Here is a 23,645-nt window from a genome sequence, read left to right on the forward strand (position 1 = left end):
TTTACCAGCCGGTCGTAGCAGCCCGGCAATTTGGCCTTGCGCAGGTGCCTCCCCACTTCCTTCTCCACCTGCTAACATCCAGCAGGGTGGATCTCCCCGACACTCTGACCGCCCAGAGGTGCTACAGTCTGTTCACAGACCTTCCCCTGTCTGTTCCTGCCAACTTTACCTTCACCTCCTCGGCCGTCGACTTTGACGGATGGTGGACGATGTGGAAAACTCATGTTTTCCGCAGAGCTCTGGGTCCGATGCTTCAACAGATCGACCCTAAATATGACATCCCCGATGGAGAGGTATCCCCTTTTTGGACTAGCATTCTTTCTTTAAATTGTGTTGGATCCCTCCTGAATTCACCTTATTGCTGCAGCAAGAGGACGGCCCAGAGCCGACAAACGAGGATGGATCGCTCTTTTGCTTCCGGGCGGTCGCTCCCGTGGTTCTTTTTGGCAGGAACGCACCCCCTCCCTCAAAGAGTGTAATGCAGATCCAGCCGAGCACCGCCAAGCTGACTCCCAAACGAAAACGGCTTTCTGAGGCTGCTGCCCCCCGTGTCTGCGCCAAGACGAGGAAGACCCTCGTCAGAAAGGTCCGGAAGGATGCTGCGCCGTCTTCCCCTGATCCACCATCTCCAGTCACCAACCAGGTTTGGCACCTCTTCCCGTTTCGCAATCGGTTTTTGTTCACACCCCTTTTGATGACACTCTCTTTTCCTGTAGCCTGCCGTTGTAGAAGTCTCCAGCGGGGAGGAACCCCCGCGCCAGAAAGGTTCGTCTTTGGAGGTGCCAGAGGACGTGGATGCACCTATCAGGGCCCTGATCACTCTCCATCATCTTGGTGTAACAGACTTGGAAGGCCCCTCTGCATCGGCTGCTGCCCCAGCTGCTTTGCCAGGTCTGCATGTCGTCGGCTCCTGTCTGGAAGGGTCCTCCCCCGCCTCAGCTATTGCCGATTCCCCTGCACGAGAGGTACGTTTAACGGAGCCGATCACCATTTCATCGGCTGCTGCTTCCGTGAAGCCGACTGCTGCCCCATCGGCTGTCGCTTCTCCCCCTGGAGGTGCAATCTTTGCGGCCTCTGCCGCTACCGCTCATTCCCCGGACGGGACACCATCCCGGGAGCCGATCGCCCCTTCGTTGGCCATCGCCGCCTCCTCCTCGAGACAGGTACGTCTCTCGTTGTAGCCACTTCGGCCTTTTTCGTAATGCCCGTCTTACTCTCTTCTCCTTCAGAACCTGGATCTTTCGGAGCTCCTTGCGTTTGACCCTGCCACGATTGGGTCGACTATATTGGAGGCCGATGACTCTTCCTCAGGCCTAACCAGCGCTGCCGATCAACTTCTCCGTGTGAAGGATCTTCTGTCGGGTCCCATCTCCGCCTTGATTCAGGATTCCAGTGCAATCAAACAGATCCTCGACGAGGTTAGCTCCCAGCTCCCCGTAAGCCTCCAGGTTAAGCTCTTGCCAGCAGGGTACCTTTCTTCCTTTCAAGCGAAAGAGGCAGAGGCTCGCCGCAGGATCGAGACTCGGCGTTCCCAATCGCTCTTAAGGACCATTATCGCCGAAATGTGTCAGTCGATCAACAAGAAGAAGGCCGCACTCGACGCCAAGACCGATACATCTGCTTCCGTCCATCGGCTCCACCTCTTGGAGAAAGAACTGGAAGACCTTGAAGCTAGGGTCCAGGCCACCAAACAGCGCATCCAAGAGGAGAAGAATCTCATCGCGGGTTCCAAGCAGGAGGCAGAAACCCTAACCACTGAACTGAAGACGGACTTGGCCCAGCTGAACAGCTTGAACAAACAGGTGGTGCCGGGGGCAGACGAAGAGGACGAAGCAGTGCTTGATGAGGTCGACCGCATCCGTCTTGATGCTATCGCCGCTATCGACGCCTTCCTTCTGCAGCCTTGTCCGAGATAAACTTTGTGTTTGTGTGGTAAACCTGTGGTGTTCTTATGTAGCGAACCTAAAGTCGATGGTGGCACATCGGCTATTTGATAATCTATGACGCTTGATTACCATAAGCACAATTCTAGAGCCGGTGGCACCGCATCGGCTGTTCTAATCTGATCGAGTCGATCAATACTTATTGATCTTTCTTCGTCTCCTATACTGTTAACGTCGATCGTCGTCGACCCAGCCTTTGCCCCCCTACTTAGCTCGCTGGTTGCATCGGCTTGCGGCCCGATGGGTCTCATCGGCTTTATTGTTCATCAGCCCACATGCTTGGGAAGTACTTCTTAAGGTGTTGGCCATTGACTGCTACTGGGAACTTAACGCCGTCCAGTTCTTCAAGCATGTACGCGTTCCCAGGTAGGACCTGGTCGACCCTGTACGGCCCATGCCAGTTTGGAGACCATTTGCCATAAGCCGCGTCTTTAGTCCCCAATGGCAATACTGCTTCCCATACCAAATCTCCCACTTGAAACTCCTTTGGCTTAACCTTTTTATTATATGCACGGGCCACTTTAGCCTTATTTTCCTTGATTTTCTCTAGTGACCATAGCCTGAGTTCCGTGAGATCTTCCACATTATCGCTCATCAGGGTAGCATATTCTTCTGCGGATAAGTCATTCTGGAATTCTACACGCCTTGATCCGGCCGTGACCTCCCATGGCAACACGGCCTCCTGCCCGTAGACCAAGTGGTAAGGAGAAGTTTTTGTCGCCCCGTGACATGATATGCGGTACGCCCAAAGTGCTTCTGACAAGACCTCGTGCCAACGTCTAGGATACTCATCAATCTTCCTTTTGATCAATTTGATAAGACTCTGGTTGGACGCTTCGGCCTGTCCATTTGCCTGAGCATAATATGGAGATGATCTAATCAGCTTGATTCCCATATCAGCAGCAAACTTCTTGAATTCTTCTGAAATGAAAACCGAGCCACCGTCCGTTGTAATAGTCTGTGGAATTCCGAATCTGTGAATGACGTGCTCTTTGACAAACTGAATAACATCCCTAGATGCCACCGACTTCATCGGAACCGCTTCCACCCACTTGGTAAAATAATCTGTGATAGCTAGAATAAACTGATGACCTTTGCTGGATGGAGGATTAATTTTGCCGATCATGTCCATACCCTAGCCTCTGAACGGCCATGGTTTAATGATGGGGTTCATAACGGACGCTGGAACCATCTGGATCTTTCCGAACCTCTGGCATGCCCGACACCCTTTGTAATATTTAAAACAATCTTCAAGCATGGTGGGCCAGTAATATCCTGATCGCCTAATTAGCCATTTCATCTTGTGTGCCGATTGATGGGTCCCACACGTCCCTTCATGAACTTCATGCAGGAGCCGATTGGACTCAACTGGCCCCAAACACTTAAGCAGTAACCCCTCTAAGGTCCTGTAGAACATATCATCCCCTATGAGAACATACTTCATAGCTTTGTATCGTATCCTCTTGGGTGCCCCCCGAGCCGAATCCTTCAAGTAATTGAAGATATTGGCTCTCCAATCTCCCTGGTCCAGGAAGTATACCTGATGAACTGACCCATCGGCTTTGTACCCTGAAGCCAGCTGTGCTAGATCATTGGCTTCGGCATTCCGAGCCCTGGGTATCCAATAAAAATTAATGTATCTGAACTGAGCTATTAGCTCCTAGCATTGGACCCACATTGGGAACAGTAGCTCGCTTTCGCACCTGTATTCTTCTGTAAGCTGGGAAATCACCAATTTTGAATCCCCAAAAACTTCCACTGCTTCAGCTCCGGCCTCTAGAAGCAATTCCATACCTTTTCGTACCGCCTCATATTCAGCAAGATTGTTGGTACAGGCGACAGGTAATCTGATCGAAAACGAATACGTTGCCCCCCGAGGCGATACCAGTAAGACGCCGATGCCACATCCATCCCCACAAACTGATCCGTCGAAGTACATGGCCCAGGCTCATATAGAAAGTGCTGCGATATTGGTGTTAACCCTCTCAGCAATAAGATCCGCTAACGCCTGCCCTTTAACTGCTTTTGCAGGTTGATATCGGATATCAAATTCTGATAACGCGAACATCCACTTCCCCAATCGGCCTTTCAAAACTGGAGCCGATAGCATATGTTTTATGACATCCGATTTGCAGATGACGACCACTTCAGCCGATAGCAGGATATGGCGAAGCTTGGTGCATGTAAAGAATAAACATAAACAAAGTTTTTCCATGTCGGGGTACCTTGTTTCTGCATCCAACAACCTTCTGCTGAGATAAAAGACCACCTTCTCTTTGCCATCATACAATTGTACCACTACTGAAGCAATAGAAGTGTTGCCCGTTGATAAATATATATAGAATGGTCTATCCTGTTATGGTGGCACCAGCACAGGCGGCTTTGACAAATATTCTTTGATTTCTTCAAATGCCCGTTGCTGATCTGCCCCCCAGCGGAACTCGTCAGTGGTTCTAGTCTTGACTAACTCCATAAAAGGCTCGATCCGTCCAGACAAATTAGAGATAAATCTCCTGACAAAGTTAATCTTACCAATGAGCTGCTGGAGCTCTTTCTTGGTGGTGGGTGGCACCATGGTGCGTACGGCTTCCTGACTTTTTAGGCCAATCTCTATCCCTCTTTCATGAACCAGAAATCCCAGGAACTGCCCAGCCGACACACCAAAAGCACACTTCTTTGGGTTCATCCGGAGCCCGAACTTTCTAGTTCGTTCCAGAACCCACCGCAGGTCGTCTAAATGTCCCTCGACCGATGCTGACTTCACCACGACGTCGTCGATATAAATTTCTACTAGATTACCGATCAGATCATGGAAGATATGGTTCATAGCCCGCTGATACGTAGCACCAGCATTCTTCAAGCCGAAAGTCATAACCACGTACTCGAACAAACCCACTGCTCCAGGCACTCTGAACGCAGTTTTGTGTATATCTTCAGGGGCCATGAAGATTTGATTATATCCTGCATTACCATCCATAAAACTCAAAATCTTATGGCCGGCGGCAGCATTGATTAATGTCTCTGCAATGGGCATCGTGTACTCATCTTTTGGAGTGGCCCTATTAAGATCCCTGAAGTCCACGCACACCCTCCATCGGCCATCTTTCTTTTGTACGGGCACGACGCTCGAGATCCATTCAGCGTACCTGCAAGTCCTGATAAATCCGGCTTCCAGCATCTTTTCTATTTCTTTCTTCACCTCGACCAAGACTTCGGCTTTCATCTGTCGTGCCCGTTGCTGGAACGGTCGAAACCCACTCTTGAGGGGAAGCCGATGCTCTACTATTTTCCTATCCAGTCCAGGCATCTCTGTGTAATCCCAGGCGAAGCAATCGGCATATCCCTTTAGCAATGCTATCATCGGCTCTCGTAGTGCTGGGTGTAACTTCCTACTTATGAAGGTTGGTCGTGGCTTATCCCCAGGACCAATGTCTATCTCCTCAAGTTCATCAGCCGATGTGAAACCATATCCTAACTTCCCTTCTTCTTCCATTAGATCAACGTTGCAAATGGAGAAAGGACACAGCATAAAAAAACTCGGCCGATCGTTAAGATCGGCCGTTCCACACATCCCCTTACTTTCCAAATTTTTGTAAAAAGAACACGGCCAGCTGTTAATGCTGGCCATTTTATAACGCCTACGAAACACATTTATATTTACAACTTCGATTCTTCGGGGCCGATTGCAAGAACCGGCCTTTATGACTCCGCTACCACATGTTGCCTCCTGTTCCTTTACTCTGTGAGGCCGGTGGATAAGACCAGCCTTACTCCGTTTTTTGTATCCTCGATGCGATCACACCCTTCCAGGCTTATTTCTGAAATCGGCTCTTGATCTTCCGCATCCCAAATGCTCATGGCCGCATGTGAAATTTCGATCGAGTCATCTGCCTGGACCACTTCCACCTCATCTCCGTCCCATTGGATCAAACATTGATGCATCATGGAAGGGATGCAACAGTTGGTGTGGATCCAATCCCTGCCAAGTAAAACATTGTAGGTGCTCTTGCTGTTGATGACGAAGAACGAGGTCGGGACAGTTTTGTTTCCGACGGTGAGATCCACACTAAGGACACCTTGGGCTTCTAAAGTCTGACCGTTAAAATCACTTAGGGTGACATTGGTCTTGATGAAGTCTGCGGTGGACCGCCCCAAACGGCGCAGGACTGAGTATGGCATAATGTTGACCGCCGCTCCCGTATCCACCAACATCTTATTCACGGGCTGACCGTTAATAAACCCCTTAAGATATAAAGCTTTCAGGTGTTTGTAATTCTTAGCTTGCGGCTTCTCGAATATCACTGGCCGAGGTCCCAAATCAAGTTGGGCCACCGACGGCTCCTCCCGGGGCCTCGCATGGAACTCTGCAGGAAGCACAAAAACCATATGTGCATCAGCCGATACCTTCTTATCGGCTTTCGTTGACTTGGGTCGCCATTCCTTCCTGGGCGGGCGCGACTCCTTTTCCTGCACATAGTGAACTTGTTCTGCCAAATCTGGTCGTGCCTTCCTTAAAGTCTCGATGTACTTAGCTTCGGCCTCCTCCAAGCTACGCAGTCGTTGAACCCTGCGCTTCTGGGAACGACTAAGTCCATCGGGGCACCAACGAGGACGATGATACCTGTCTTCTTCTTCATCTTCCTTTTGTGGTGACCGAACCCGCACTTGCCGGATTGGGGCAGGTCTTATCCGCTGGAAAACCGAATCCCTTGCTTCTGGTCTCCTTGGTCCACACTCTGGGCAATCCCTGATTGTAGGCAATCGGCTCATACCTGAATCCCAACAGTACCTGAAGAACGGGTAGTGCCAATGATCGCGGGCTTCTTTGTGCTTCCTCAAACCGGTCCGGCGCTCATACTCTTCTTCCTCAGATTCCCGATGGAGGCGCTGCTGGTACTGGTACTCGTACTTCCTGAGAAGATCAGAAGAAGTTGGCCGTTGATTTCTTACGTACCTTACTTGCCTTTCTGTAACATATTCACCCGTTTCATTTTGGGGCCGATTGCTCGAATCAGCCTCTCCATCTTCGATCTGGCGGCGTGATGCCACCCCCGCTATGTTGATGCCCAATGCGAAATTGAGTTGTCGCCTTGCCGTCCGATCGTTACTTTCCACCATATTGACACCAGGGAACGGCTGAGTGTCGACTTTCATGGCGGTCTGTCCCAAGATCAATCGGCCCTGCTCAATAGCCGATTGGATCTGCCGACGGAGCTCCTTACAATCGCTTGTGCTGTGGGTGAAAGAATCATGCCATTTGCAATATGATCTTCCTTTCAAATCTTGCGCCGTAGGGGCTTTGTAACCTTCTGGAAATTTCAACTGTTTTTCTTTCAGCAATAAGTCAAAAATTTGTTCCACTTTACTTACATCGAAATCAAACCCCTTTGCCGGTCCTGTTTGCTTTACCCACTTGCACGATACGGGATTCGCACCATGAGCCCATTCTGCGACCGATACTTCCGCTTCTTCCCCGGAGTCATCGGCTTCTTCAGTGTCAGCTAGCGCTACTTGGCGCTTGAACTTTTCCTGGTACAGCTCAGGGTGACGCTGCTCATACATCGTCAACTTCTGGACCAGATGTGCCAGCGAAGTAAATTCCAATTGAAAAGCTAGATCTCTAATCGGCTTCAATAACCCTAGAGATGCCAATTCCACAGCTTCCTTTTCTGGAATCCGTGTTGAATAACACCTATTTTTCATCTCCCTGAAGTGTCGAATGAATTCCGCCACAGTTTCTCCACGCTTCTGCCGCATTTGGGCCAGATCGGCAATCCCTGCGTCTGCGGCTTCTGAGTGATACTGGATATGAAATTGTTCTTCCAATTGTTTCCACGTACGGATGGAGTCAGGACCCAATGATGTGTACCACCCGAAGGCCGATCCCGTGAGCGATTGTGAGAAGAACCTTACTCGTAGCGGATCCGACACAGAAATCATACCTAACTGTGCCAAATATCGGCTCACGTGTTCGATGGAACTAGCACCTTCTGCCCCACTGAATTTGGTAAACTCGGGGAGCCGATATTTGGGTGGCAATGGAATTAGGTCATAATCACTCGGATACGGCTTTGTATAGCCGATCGCTCTCCTTTTTGGCAAAATGCCAAACTGATCCCTTAGGATGGCACCAATCTGCTCCGCTGTTTGTAATCCGGGGGCCGAGTGCACACTATCATGACTCGGCCCTGTGGCATAGGTTGCTAACCAAGCTTGCTTATCCGCGTCAGCTCCAGGGACCCCTCCAGCTACTTTCTGTGAGAGATGTATTGGGTTATTGCTATCCGGGATGTATGCGCACATGTAACCATGTGGGATTTCCTTGGGCGGCTCACTGAAGAACTGGTGGTCTGTAGGATCACCTCCCACTTTGTAAACCACGTAAGCTGGAGCACCATGTGATTCCGCTGCTGCAAGCGCATAAGGCAAAGGAGGTCTAGTCTGGAATGGCAACTCTCCCTTATGGCTCCCCAGAGCAGGCCCAGTCGGAGAATGTTGATGCTTCATTATTTCTTGGACCACCCGTAAAGCCACACGCTCAAAAGCATTAACCAGACTTTCAGAATGCCGGTGCAACGAATGAGCCACTGCATAATTCACCTCCTACCGCAAAGCTCTGGTACGATCCTCGGACGGGGTAGACAGATCCACTCCATCAAGAGCACCTTCAGGTGAAAAACCTCTCCACCTGACACCATGGTTGCGAGTCCTTTCGAAAGAGCCGATGAGATCGGCTTCAAACTGAGCCTTGATTTCGTCGTACCTCTGTTTATGCTCAGCAGAGAGCTCCTCATAAGAGATCGGATCCTCCCTTGCCATCTTGTTGACCACCACTGACGGAGTCGACGAAGATGACGGAGTCGATGAAGAAGACGCCGATGATGATGATGAAGTCGACGAAGAAGGTCCCACTGGGCGTGCCAGAATGTGTTGTCGGTCAAAACCCGCCGGCAGGCAGCGACAGGCAACACGAGGAGCCGGGAGGCTTCCGGGACGGCTGGTGGGCCCCGGTCCCTCGGTCAACGGCCCAGTGATCTGGCGCGCGCCCTGGCTGAGAGTCGCTAGGCGTGCCACCTGATCCTACACCCGATCAGGAAGGTGTGACGTGTCGAACTCCTGCATACACAGACATGTGTAAAGGTTAATCCGAGCCGTGATCGGCTCATTACCTCCTCCCCGGTATCGGCTATGAAGAGCCGATTGTGTCAATACTGGATCGGATCCTTGGGACAGGCAACGTAGAGACAGACACATATATATATATATATTCGAATAAAACTTGCTTTATAAATAACGACCTAATCCAATCTACAACGACTAAGCTCTCACTGCACGATCGGAACATCCTACACGTAATTGAGCCTAATAAATACACGAAAGCATCGACAAAACGATCTGGACAGAGAGCAAGGAAACAACCGAAAGCCGAACCCTAGAACAACCTCTATTCAGGCGAAAAGCCGATACAGAGCATACTATCAGATCATTCAACTCGTTTGCAAGGCCTAATCATGCACATATCGAACCAAGCTTCTAAATAAACAGAAACCAGCCATAACAGATTGGATCTACCGACAAATACAAAACAAGACAAAATCATCGTATCCATGAACAAACACGACGATCAAACATGCGAAAGCAACATATGAAGCATGATTAAAGCACAGAAGTAAAAGATTACTCAACGCATGCCAGGATAACTAACGCTACTCGCCATCTACAAGGCTTCAGCACGAGCAACGCACAAATGAACGAGCGAGGGTAACGCCACCCCGATCACGCCGGGCGCGATCGGGGTCGCATGACACTTACCCGATGAAAAACCCTAAAACAGGGGAGGCGATACGCCGAGAGTTGATGATGATTGATTCCTTTTCTTGTTTATTCATGGTACATATTTATAGTCCGTAGACTTGTTCTCTTTAACTAACCCTAACCTAACATGACACGAATCTTAACTGCTTATTCCTAATTTACGCGGCCTTATGGCCTCCACCTTCCACACGGGCCCAATTCGCAAGCTTTGTCACGACCGCCTTCCAAGCCCATCTTGCTCCGTGGCCCACTTCTGACCTGGTCAAAATACGGCGATAACACAGGTTTAGCCGATTGATGTGCTTTGATCGTGCCTAATAGAGGCGTGTCTACTATGCTATCTTATTGATCTAGGGTTGTGTACTTTGGTCTGGGTGGCCGATTGATAGGTGTATCGGTTTCCTGATTGATCGATGAAAACATCGATCACTTAGCAGAGGGATGATTCCTTAAGCAGTTGTGTCTTAACTGAGATGTGCTTAAGTGTTATTCTAGATAACTAGGTGTGGTTGTATCGGCTCGATTACGTCAGCACAACAATTGAGTGACGTACAGCCGATTGGAGTGTGGTTGAGGGTATGTGACCGATAGATATAAAGCCGATCTCTCAGTCGATAAATCGGCTGATAGAAGTGTGTGGATAAGGATGGGAAAACTAAGGATTGATCGGCCATATTTGACCGATATGGAAAACAACTAGAATCGGCCGATAGCAAGAATTCTAAGATTGTGTATACACCTCCGATACATTGACTATGTGCAGCCGATGTAGGATAGAACAAAAGAATTGTATCAGCAGTAGCCGATATGAGAAAGATAACAACCGTATCAGCTAACCAGCTGATGGTAGAAGCATATCAAAAGAGATGCATCGGCTAACAGCTGTTACACGGAAACATCATAGACTCAAAGGAAACGGATGCTTAGTGGCTGAGCTGATAGTCGACGCTGAAGCATAGCTGCAAACTGCAAAGATGTATTAGCTAAGCAGCAGATACACATGGACTAATAAGGATCCTTATACGAAAAGGACCTTAAGGAGACTGCAATGAAGACAAGGACAAAGTCTTGATGGCAGGGATGTGAGCACTCGTGTGATGGGATTAACTAAATATCACACATCTCCACTTGAGACATACATCCTATGATTTACCTTTCAGCTACAACACATGCTTATCACATAAAGTACAAATAAATCATTCATTTCCTAATATTTAACCTAAATCACAAATCAAAGACTTTTAACTCAAGATCACAACATAAAACTTGTAGATTTTGACCTAAGGTTTCAAACAAAACTGATTTTGTATTTTTATGAACTTCTTACGAATTTCTATGGAATGTAGAAGTTCACTGATTTGAAATAAAGAAGACTTTGGAAATTTTACAGAGAACACCCTAGAACTTTCTAAATCGAAGCAATTAAGTCCCTGGTCGGGGAAAATAAAGAACAGGAAGATAACGACGATGTTCCGGCAAAGGAGTCGCCGGCATTAGGAAGATTCAGTGAATCAGAGCAAACCTTGGGGTAACTTTGGTTGTGGAGGAGAACGGGTGGAAAGCGAATTCCCGCGGTGAACAGGATTGGCGATGAGAAGAGCTCGACAGTGGCGAGATTCCGTGGGTGACGAAGAAGCTTGCCAGGGGATTGTAGTGGGTGAAGAATGGCCGGAGGGGTATTCCTCACGGTAACCTGTGGTGATGGCGGTTGGCTTTGCCATGGCGATGATGTTCCGGCATACAGGGATTGAAGAGGCTCGATGGGAGGGTCCATGAGCTTTCTTGAGGTGTTGTGGTCTTGCTCCGACGATAGGCGACGATCGGCCATGGGACAAGATGATGGAGCCGGATTGGTTCGCTATGCCAACTCCTCCGCGAACCTCAGGGTTTTCCTGCTCACGGGCTAAGCCTCCACTGCTCAAGCGCGTGTGCTGCAGAAACACGGTCGGCACACTCGCGTAGCCTCCTGCAGGACCGCCGCACCTGGTCGCATTTCTTGCACGCTGTTTCCGTTCTGTTCTCACACCACTGGCCCCCAACCTGCATGCGCGTGGTCGGTTGCCTTGCATATGCACGCGCCTGCAGAAACGAACCGAGCCGGCCACTGGTAAAACACTTTCGCTCGCACTCGCGAACGCGCCGGTTCAATTCCGCTCGGACCTCCGGGTCCTGTAACTCCGCTGCCCTCTCCATCTGCTGTGATGCCATCCAGGTTGACCTACCACCGCTGTCGGTCTTCGCTGCGCGTCGAACCCGCGCCGCGTTACTCCTGCCCTGACCTCCGCATGGGTGGAGGGAGCTCGTCGTGCCTGGCTGCACCGCATCTCCTCCGAGCTCGTCACGCCCGACCGCCGCCTTCGCTTTGCAGCTTCTCCTTCCAACTTGCCGCGCCATAACCGCTCTTCCGCCTCCACGAGGGTCGCGGTCTGCATGCATTAGGGTCGCGCCTTCCGTTGCCCTCTCCTCGATGGCCTCCGATCAATGCATTGTACATCACCGCAGTTGGCTTCACTTCTCCTGTGGTCAGCATTTCGTTGAACACCTTAGCTGCATCCTCGATACGGCCAATCTTGCACCACCCAGACATCACCGTGGCGTAGGTGTACTTGTCAGGGTCGATGCCACTGCGTTCCCGCATCTCGCGCATGACCTCCCTGCACACCAACTCGGTCGCGGCCTGAGCTCGCCCAGCGGGGACACCGCCATGCGTTGCACATCGCCGTCCTGCACGTCGTCACTCTGCACGTAGTTGCCCTGCACGTCATCGCTCTGCATGTCGTTGCCCTGCACAGCTCTCCAGTGCTACGCCGCATCCGCATGCCGCAGCCGCTCGCCTGCTCCTGCGCCGCCAGGTCCCGAGCCTGCTCCAGCACTCCAGCGCCACAGCCGCTCACCCGCGCCAGCGCCCCGCGCACGCCGTCGCCCGCTCGCGCCCGTGCCGCACCAGCGCCTGCGCCCGCACCAGCCGAGCCGCCCTGCTCCGCGCTCGCTCGCACGCTCCAGCCCGCCGTCGGCTGCCGCGTCTGCTCCCACTCGGCTCACGCACCTGCCAGCCCCCGCGCCACCGCTTGTCGCAGCGCCCGCTGCCTGGAGCCGCCTGCTGCCTGGAGCCGCCCGCTGCTTGCTTCCGCGTGCTCCGCGCCAGCGCTCCAGCTTCCGCGAACCCGACGCCCTACGCCACTCCTGCTCGGCTCACGCGCGCCGCCAGCCGTGCCGAGCCGCCCTGCCTACTGCGGCCGTTGCTCCAGCGCCCGTGACGCACCCGAGCCGCAGCCGCCCACCGCCCGCACGCTGGATCCACAGCAGAGCGCCTGCGCGCCGCCGCTCCGGCTCCCGCGCTCGCCCGGCGCCAGTCCGGCTCCCGCGCCGAGCCGCATGCCAGCGCCTGCGCACGCTCCGCCCGAGCGCCCGCCGTGCGCCGCTTGCCCCCGAGGGAAGAGGCCCCTGGGCGCCGCCGCTTCTGAGGCCGAGCAGCGGGAGGGAGAGAGGAAACTCCCAGATGAAGCCGCCGCCGGTGGGGAAAAAGGATGGCAGAGAAAAGAAAAACAGAGGAGAAAGAGAAAAGAGACTTCCCCAGGACTTATGCGTAAATTTAGAAAACTACAGGGACCTTTCTATAAAGCATAATTTCTCATTAATCTAAAACCCTAATGAAGAAATGCCCAAAACAAAAGTTGGAGAGTTTTTCAAACTCTACAACATTGCTTTAGGGCCCAAGTTCAAAAACTCAAAACTTATATCTTTACATGTGAATTTTTGAACAAAAGTTGGATTTGAATTACTTTTGTCCTAAAAAGTGTAACTTCATAACATTTAGGACCTAAATGCAAGCATTTATGATACGTCATGATGACGAAATAGACACGTCTTAATGATTGGATAGACATGTCATGATGACTTGCATCTTTTACACTTTAGTCCTGAGTAACTTTGAAAATTACTTTTGTAATTCAACTACTTGCATAAAAGGACTTATACTATTATAAAATTACATAAATACCCTTATTTCCACAACTTTACCCAAAATTTTTACACACTTCAACACATACATTTCAAATGCAACTTTCGGATAAATACATAATTTTTACAGGGGATAAAGTAAGAAAAACATATTTGCAAAACCACCCTTCACTTATTTCGAAATTACCTCCTATCCAATTACATTTTGCAAAAACAACCCTAGTTTTTCCATAATTACAAAAATACCCTTTTTACTTGCACTTTAAATTTTCAAAAGCTTCACATAAACACACAAGCTTTACACTGACAAACACATACTTCACACTAACAAATTATGTACCTGGTTTACAGGTACTTGACTGTCACAGCCGCGCGGGCGCACGAGGAGCGGCGGGCACGCGCGGAACGGCTGGCGGCGGGGCGGCGGGCGCGCGTGAAACGGTGGGCGGCGGGCGGCGGGCGGCTTGCGTGGTGGCACAACGGGCAGGAGTGAAAACAAGGGAAGGAGGGAAGGTGAGCTGGTGAAGAGATAGGGCAAGTGCAATTTCGTCAGCCTCAATTAGCTGAAGAAAATACATTTATTTTCATCAGCTTAGGTCAAGCCGACTAAACTGGTGAAGAGATAGGGCAACTACAATTTCGTCGGAGAGGTTCCCACACCTGGTTAACATGAGCAATCCAGAGTTTCGCATAACGTGAGTAAAACCTGATTCGCTTGCATCCCTACGGGGTCTAACTTTTGAATACCATGTCATCGACTACTTCCAGAAGTGTTGCCTTCGGAGTAGCTTAGGCGTTTCAATTAATTTGTATAAGTCCTACAATTTTCAATAGTCCACAAGGCTAAGACACGAGTAATACTTGTGTAATAACATATTCCAGTAACAGCTGCGACTACTTGTCTCATGTAGACAGTAGCTACGGAAGCGATTTCTAAAGGGGTTACCAAGCCCATATTACCAGTTAGGCTCCGAATACTCGCCACGAGCAATGAGTGCCAAATAACTGAAGAGGCTATTAAGCCTGTAATTCCAAACAAATCAAAGTACCGCATCAAATGTTATTTGATTAGTTTGATGAATTCCCATGAGGCATATGTAATCGAACGACAAGTTATCGACTACATCCATAGGTGTATATGCTTGGAGTAGGTGTATATGATTGTCAATACTACATAGATCAAAAGGCAACAAGTAAATAAATATATTGATGAACATGCAACAGAGTGGATTGTTCATAACATCTCAATGTTTTCTAGTCCTCCTCCAGGCTTTCAACTATCCTATGGGCCACTGGTTTGACTTCTTTTAGATAGTCTCTGCATTGTTCTTTAGAACAGTCTGCAGCCATCCGTCTGCCAGTGACTCCACCTTGGCCTTTGGCCAGAAAGACTTGACAAGTCCAAGCACATGCGCCACATAGGTCTTGGTGATCTCAGAGATGTAGCTGGCAATCTTTTGCGGGGCTTCACAAAGATGCTCTAGCAACGTCCCATTATCAACTACCCCTTCTTCTGAGGGTCCACCATGTTGATGACTGCTTGTGCAGCTTTTTACAGATCTTCAAGTTGTATATGCCTCAGTTCTTTTTCTTCGGCCATGAACTTGATCTGCTGCATGCATTGCACAAGCTACTGGTCTTCATCTTCGAGTTATTTGGCCAGGAACTCCACGTCTTCTGAATGATAGTGTCAGACCCGGGACTACGGGACTGCATACATAACGTACTTCAAACAGGATTAAGAGATAAGGCTTGTCCTATCTCTTATTTATGTTGTTTTCTACTCGTATGAGAGTAGGACTAGTCGATACAGAAGGAAACAAATCGAGTTGTACTCAGGTACGATTCCTTAGCAAGTATTGGACTAGGATTCATGTAACTCTATCCTCCCGGATATATAAGGGGGGGCAGGGACCCCCTCAAAACACAACATCAGCACCCAAGGCAACACAAATCACCAAACAGGACGTAGGGTATTACGCACCTCGCAGCCCGAACCTGTCTAAATCTTGTGTTCCTTGCACCTTCGAGTTCCTGATCTCGGAGTCTCCTCACCTAAACTTACCACCTTGGGTATACCCCTCAGTGGGCAGCCGGTAAAACACCGACAGCTGGCGCGCCAGGTAGGGGAGCGATTGAAGATCCACCGGCGAACTCGATGGCATCGTTCAAGTTCACCAGGTCAGTACCCTCTCAGGGCACGATGTTTGTTTTTGGCTTGTGGGTCTGTGTCGCAGATGGTGTGAGCAGTTTCCTTCGATTCCTCATTGACATGAAGCCGAAAACTCCCACGGTGGGTTTTCATAGCGACCTTGACAAGTTTGTTGATAATCTCGACGACTTGTCAATCCATGGATCCGCTACGAGGACCGAGGAGGAGTCTGCTTTCGGCGTGACACTATCCAGCGCTGCAACAACCTTGCTCGAGTTGGACTCGTTCCAATCTGAGGACTCGCGTAGCCGATCATGACTCGGTCTACACAATTTGGCCACTGATCTTCAGGAGGCCGACATCTCCGAGTCCCTCTCCACATTGGAGAAGGACTTGGACTCTTTACTCCAACTCAGAAAGCCCGAAGCCACCGCATGTCGGGGGGCTTCGGGTTGTTTTGGTGCCAACGGTCTGATGATCACCTCCACTCCGGAGGGGTGTTTCGTACATTGGAAGGGCATAAAACTTTCTGATCTACTCGAGGCTGAAGACCGACTTGTGGCACACCTCGAGCCCTTGCCTTTTCAGGAGGGCAGGCCATTACCCACCGTGGCAGAGGAGTCGACTGAGCTAGTCGACGCGAGCTCTGACCAGCTCATCTTACGCCAGGTGCTGATGGCGGAAGAAGGCAAGGATGATGGCGACTTGCCCATCATCGAATTTGATGCGGTATCTGAAGATGAGGCCACAGCCAACACTGGTGACGAAAACGACGCCGATCGTGAGGCACGGAGGACTAGGAATAGAGCTCGCGCAGCCCGCCGAAGGAGGGTCAATGAGCGCATGTGATCTATGCATCGTGAGCTTGACGCCGAATTTGCTGCCGTAAGCGAGCAGGGCTTCAGGACTCCGGTGGCCAACATCGCCAGGGTAATGGCTATACTCGAGCGCAGTAACGATCCAAATGTGCGTCAAGCACTTCATTACACATTGAGGGCTTGGATTCAGCTTGATCAACAAAACCCGACGTCTAGCCTCAGGAAGGAGCGCGTGGGCGAAAGCCGAAGCTAGGCTCACAGTCGAACGGCAGGCGGCCGTCCCCGACCTCAGCGCAGCAACAACAACGACAACGCTCGCGGGAGTCAGGCCCCTGGCGGGAGGCAGCAGCCACCTCCAGGGGGTAACCCGCGACAGGCCAATCATCGGCCTCCTCCAGAAGACCTGCGCCAGTGAATCAATGAAGGACGTGATGCGCGGTCCGTAATCGATTCCAGGTGCAAAGAACACAAAGTAGCCTAGACAAAGGGTACTAACTGCAGCGACCGTTTTCCAGCTTTCTCCGCACTGTTTAGCAGTTACAAGTACCCTGAGGGCTTCAAGCCGATCGGCATCACCAAGTTTGATGGCAAGAAAGCTCGTCAGCAATGGCTACGTTGCTATTCCACCGCCATTGAAGTCGCAGGGGGCTCCAACATCACCAAGGTCGTCTACTTCCCGATAGCTTTGGACCCTACGCCGCTCACGTGGTTGGAGAGCCTCAGCAACAACTCGATCGACTCCTGGGAGTGGCTCAAGAAGGTCTTCATCAACAACTTCCAAGGGGCGATCACTCGTGCAGGTACTCGTCACGATCTTGCTCAATGTAAACAGGAACGTAACAAGCTCCTACGGTCCTATACACGCCGTTTCTTCGATGTCCGCTCTACCATTGCGAATATCTTGGAGGAAGACATCATCGACTGCTTCTACAACGGCATCACCGACCCAAGCATCTACCGAGACATTGGGTAGAATAGACCAAAAACTGTTGCGGGGCTTTGTGACATGATGCACGACTGGTCTGAGCAGCAGGAAAAGATGTGGGAGCGGTTCCCAAGGCGCAATGATAGCAACCTGAGGCGTCCAAATGACAACCGCAATGACAAGAGCCAGCGGGACTACTCGGGTCCATCCCGAAAGAACAAACCAGATGATCTCATTGCGGCTGTGGATCGTCCCTCGCAAGGCAAGAAGACAACAACGCAGGAAGAGTTCGATAAGCTCCTGCAGAAGAAATGCCCATGGCATCCAGGTGCCAATCATGCGGCAATTGATTGCTACCACCTCCGGAGGATATTTAGCAATCCTGGTGGCGGCGAGAAGAAAAAGAAGTCAGTGGACAAAGAATCTGAAGATGATGACCAAGGGGACCAAACACACAACACGAAGTTCCATGATGCCTCAAAGACCGTCAACGTCATCTACGGGGGAGATGGAGACTTCGGTTCCAGGCGGGAACAAAAACTGCTTCTCCTGGAGATCATGTCTATCAAGCCAGTGACACTGCTGTGACACTCAGGTAATTAGTGTGGTCACATCCTAAACTTTAGTGTCATATTATATGCAAAATGTGGTAAAAGTGTAATTAGAAAATTTTAGTGTAAGGGAAAAGGGTTACTTAAATTAAGGTCCTTTTGTGCTAAATGGGTGAACATGGAGGGTAGAATTCAAAAGTATGAGGCTTGTTTTGCAAAAGTTAAAAACTTGTGTTTAAATCGCAAAAGTAGGTGAAACTACCCTTTGGATATAAATGTGGTGTAATTTTAAAATAGGATTTATGCAAAGTTTAGAAATCTTGTTAAATTTCAAATTACTTGCAAATCCTTAGCTCTTCTATGGATGAACCTTGAAGCAAAGTTGTACATTTTGAAAAACCATACACTTTTGCTTTTGGGCCCATCTCCATTTGAGCACTGGTTGGAAAGTTATCTATACATTATAGAAGGGTCCCTGCTTTTCTTTGAAATTGCGTTTAGATCCTCCATCATCTTCCTCGGCTCCCCGATCTCCTCTGCCTCTGCGCGCGCGTGACCCGCCGCCGCCGGCCGCTTCCCGAGCACCTGCAGCTCTGCACCACCCTGATCCTGCTCCACGCGTCGCCCTACCACTCCTCCCACCGCCGCGCCGCCTCCGCTGTCCTCCCCTCGCCGTGCCACGTCGGGCAGTCGATCCTGAGAGGCTGCCACGCCACCCCGTCGAGCACGCCGGCGCCGCCCGCCGTCCTGAGCTCGGCCCATGACTGCCCCTCCCTCTCCCTCTCTTCTACAGTGCCGTGCCCTCCTATAAAGATCAGCCCGAGCCCCATTCCCTCGCCTGTTTCCTCTTCTTCCTCCTTGCGCCACCGAAGCCCGCCCGTCCTCCTCGCTGGAATTCGCCGCGACCACTCCACCCCACCCAAATTCCAGCCGCCCACCGCTTCCCCACCTCCTCCACTAGCCCCCCGACCTGATCCGGTCCAACCCCCGGCCCTCCTTCGCCGGAATCGCCCCCACCCCGAGCCGCCTCTCACCGGAGCCGCCCGAGCTCGACCTCACCGTCGACAACCCACTTCCACCGCTTCTTCGGCCAATTCAAGTACGGGAATCGCATCCCCATCTCCCCCTGGTGCTCTTGTGCGCTTTAGATCCCCATGTTCACCGGCCCTTCGCCGGGAACGGCGACGCGCCGCCACGGCCGCCACCCCTCCTCGCCGCCGGCGGTGCTCCACCCCTGCCCGTTGAGCCCCACCCCTTCCAACCGTCTCCCCACGCCCTGTTGTTCGTGCCAAGCCGGCCTCTCCCCGCCGACGACCTCGCCGCCGGTGGGAACATGCCGGAGCCGAACGGCCGACCGCCGTCGGGGCCTGGCAGGGGCATAAGTGCAAGGGTTTTTAGTGTTCCAGGGACCCAGGCGCAAAATACCGAGGACCCCCCCCCCTAAGTGGTTTGTTATTTCATGTGAATGATGCTGCTGCCTTATAAAATGCGTAGAAAACAGTAGAAAAATCCAAAAATTGCCAAACTAATTTTGTTGGAAACTAGATTTCAAACCCTAAAACTTTTATTAATGAAGTTTAGTTTGAAACCAAATATTTTTGAGTCTATTTTAAACTTAAGATTAAAGGGTATGTTGTGTATAACTTCTACATACTAGTTTATTTTCTTGTGATTTTTGATATGTAACTTCTATAGGTCATGTGTGAACTTGTGTTAAAGTTTCAAACCTAGCACTGTTTTGTAGATTAACTTCTTTTGAATTTGGGTAATTCAAATTTGAGATGATTTGAGACTAATTAAGCATGTTCCTTAGGCTTAATTAATTAGATCTTTTTGTCATAATCTAATGTGTTGATAATTAGTCTATAATTAAATTCTCAAGACTTTATAATTCTATTTACCTAAGATTTGAATTTAAACTTGAAATTTGAATTCAAATTCAAATGTCTTAGCTCCTGTTTTTAGTAAATCCAATACTATAATCATAACTTAATTATAAATAATAATTCAAGGCAAAACCCCCCTTGTTTCATGAGTTCATGTGTGTTAATTATTGGATTGCAACTTTATCGTGAAATAAAGTCTTTAACTCAAGCACCATCTCAATTAAATTGTTGCATATCATGTAGAATCAACAACTCTCGACGACGGAGATTACGAGCTGGTCTTGGGACAAGACCAAGGGTTTTCTGAAGACCCAATAAATGTCTCCGATCCACTAACTGAAGCCCCGAACCAAAGTTCGGAAGTCTCTAACATTCCTGCCCCCAACCCCACTCAAGAAGGCAAGCCCCGATGCATATCCCAGTATTTCAATTGATTACAATTTCATTATTATAGTATATATCTGGCATTACGTATAGGAGTTGAAATGAAACCCTAATTGCATAAGATCTTAGGAATTCTATGTATTGTACCTGAGTCCTTATCGCGTAGACGCTCTGCTAAATAGGGCCGGTAAAAGTTGAGTGATTTCCTGTCACTCGCGCAATATAGGAATTGCATGTTTACTATTCTGCAATCACTATAAGGATAATGGACAGGGTCATGTGCTGTATCATGACTTGAAGGTTTACCCTGTCTATTTTGTTAAAGGTTGTTAAGGTCGCAGTGTATGGTAGTGGTGGCTAAGCGTTTGAAAGTACTAGCCACATGCTGCGAAATATGGTAAAGCGGTAAGCCTAGTACCTGAATGGCTAGGGAAATGGACATGTCTCCACCACTCGACTTTTATTTTATGTTTACACGCACCGATGTGTGGGAGTGCGTTCTGCAAGGCAGATAGGAGTACGATCATGTAGTTGCACTACAGACGTATGTCCTGCACAATTGGTGTGCGTACGGTCCTGCAGTCACTTGTGGTGGCCCTGATCCATAACCCGGAATATGAGGGAAACGGTTGCTTCGGAACGATCTTTGGATGTTCCAAGCGTGTGAGTTAGATTTACCATTGTAAGGTTGAAACTCGATTCAGAATCGTCCGTCTCTCGCGGAACTTGAGACTGCTTATTCCTTCTGCCACATAGAGTAAGAAGTGTAACTAATGATGGAATAATCTTGATGAATGATAATCTCTACCTTGCTTGCTTAGTGCAGGTGCTAACCTAGACTCAATAATCAACTAGAATTTGGAAGCTAAAATTTGAAAGTAGATTATACACTTTGTTGCTTTTCAGCTGCAAATGAACCCAGAACCCTTGAAATGGCTTCATGAGTCTAGTTATGGGCTAAAGTATACCCAATCTTGAGTAAGCCTTGCTGAGTATTAGAATACTCAGTCTTGCTAGTATCATTTTCAGGTATAAGCCTCGAGAACACCACGGATAATTCTACGTGGCCAACTTATGTTCCACCTGGCTGGTTCGTGGAGTGCAATCCGTCCCCGGCTGGCAGTGACCCTCCTGAGTGACACCAGGCCTTGGGCTGAGCATGGTGTCAACCTTTATGATGTATGTAGTCACGTGTTTAGTTTCCTTCCACTGTGAACATGGACAAGCTGTTTAGCTTGTCGGTTTAAACACTGTTTGTATAAGTTTTACTTTAAGTTTTGAACAAGGTTTGTAATAATATTTGCATATCTGAATGAGCTGTACTGTGATTGTAAACTCGCCTTCGTGCGAGGTAAACCTGCTTTGATCCCATTGAACCATGGTTGTATCGGTTAGAGACCCGACAGACCAATGGGTTGTTCCGTTTGAAGTGCGTTGAGTTAGTATCGGCTAAATAGCGATGACTAGCGCACTTTAGCCGGAATAATTCAGGCGGTTCTGCCACAACCGCGACCACTCTGTTGGTCAGAGGTCCCCATCTCATTCTCCCGTGATGACCAGTGGACAAGCTTCTTGGATCCCGGTAAGTTCCCCTTGGTCCTGGATCCGGTGGTGGCAGAAGTCTGGCTCACCAAGGTGCTCATCGACGGCGGGAGTGGTCTTAACCTCATCTTCGCCAGCACTTTGAGAAAGATGGGTCTGGACTTCACGGACATGCTGGTTCCAAGCAAGTCTCCTTTCTACGTCATTGTCCTAGGTAATGTGGTGCACCCACTTGGCACGGTGGTTCTTCCAGTCACCTTCGGCATGAGGGAGAACTACCGCACCGAGTTCATTAAATTCGAAGTTGCTAACTTCAAATTTTCTGATCATGCTATACTGGGCCGATCGCACAACAGCTCTCCCAAGCCGGGCTGGAGATCCCTTTGAGAAAGGCCAGCAAGTTGAGCATCCAGTCGACTGGCGACGTGGCCCTCAATTTGATCCAGCTCCAGGAGGGTGACTCATCCAAGACCGCCGTCATCGGCGCAGGCTTAGATGAGAAATAGGAACTTGCGCTCGTGAGTTTCCTTCGGGCTAACTGAGACATATTCGCGTGGAAACCAGCGGATATGCCAGGGGTGCCCAGGGAACTGATCAAGCATAGTTTGAATGTACACCCACAGGCCATTCCCAAAAAGCAACTCCTTCAAAAATTTGCTCACGACAAGCATGAGGCAATTAAACAGGAAATAGCTAAACTCCTTGCGGCTGGCTTCATTAAAGAAGTAATTCATCTAGAGTGGGTAGCTAATCCCATCCTTGTAAAGAAAAATAATAATAAATGGAGAATGTGCTTTGATTACACCGATCTCAACAAGCATTGCCCAAAGGATCACTTCGGGCTACCGCACATTGATCAAGTCATCGACTCGATGGCGGGTTGTGCACTCCTTTGCTTCCTTGATTGTTATTCAGGATATCACCAGATTGCACTCAAGGAGGAAGATCAAATCAAAACCGTGTTCATCACCCCGTTCGGGACATACGCTTACTAAACTATGTCGTTCGGGTTGAAAAACGCAGGAGCAACCTATCAGCGCGCGGTTCAGATGTGTTTTGCTGATCAGCTGCATCGGAATGTTGAAACCTACGTGGATGACGTGGTCATCAAGACCAAGAATCCCGACGACCTGATTGCAGACTTGGAAGAGACGTTCAGCAGCCTACGCAGGTTTCGGTGGAAGCTCAATCCAACTAAATGAGTTTTTGGAGTACCATCAAGGAAATTTCTCGGGTTGTCAGCAACCGGGGAATTGAAGCCAATCCTGTGAAGACTACGGCCATCACTGATATGGGGCTCCGGCTACAATCAAAGATGTGCAGAAGTTAATAGGATGTATGGCAGCCCTGAACAGGTTCATCTCCCAGCTCGGGGAGAGATGACTACCCTTTTTCAAGCTCCTGAAATGCCAAGACAAGTTCCAGTGGATGGAGGAGGCCGAGCGAGCCTTGCAAGATTTGAAACATCACCTTCAGTCTCCTTCGGTCCTTACAGCACCATTGCTGGGAGAAAATCTACTACTCTACATTGCGGCGACAATTCATATTGTCAGTAGTGCTATCATAGTCGAGCGCACCAAGGAAGACCATGCATTTGGAGTGCAGAGGCCCGTATACTTCATCAGCGAGGTTCTCTCCGAATCCAAGGTACGACACCTGGTAGTTCAGA

This window comes from Panicum hallii, chromosome 7 (assembly GCF_002211085.1).
Source record: "Panicum hallii strain FIL2 chromosome 7, PHallii_v3.1, whole genome shotgun sequence".
Classification (NCBI taxonomy): Eukaryota; Viridiplantae; Streptophyta; class Magnoliopsida; order Poales; family Poaceae; genus Panicum; species Panicum hallii.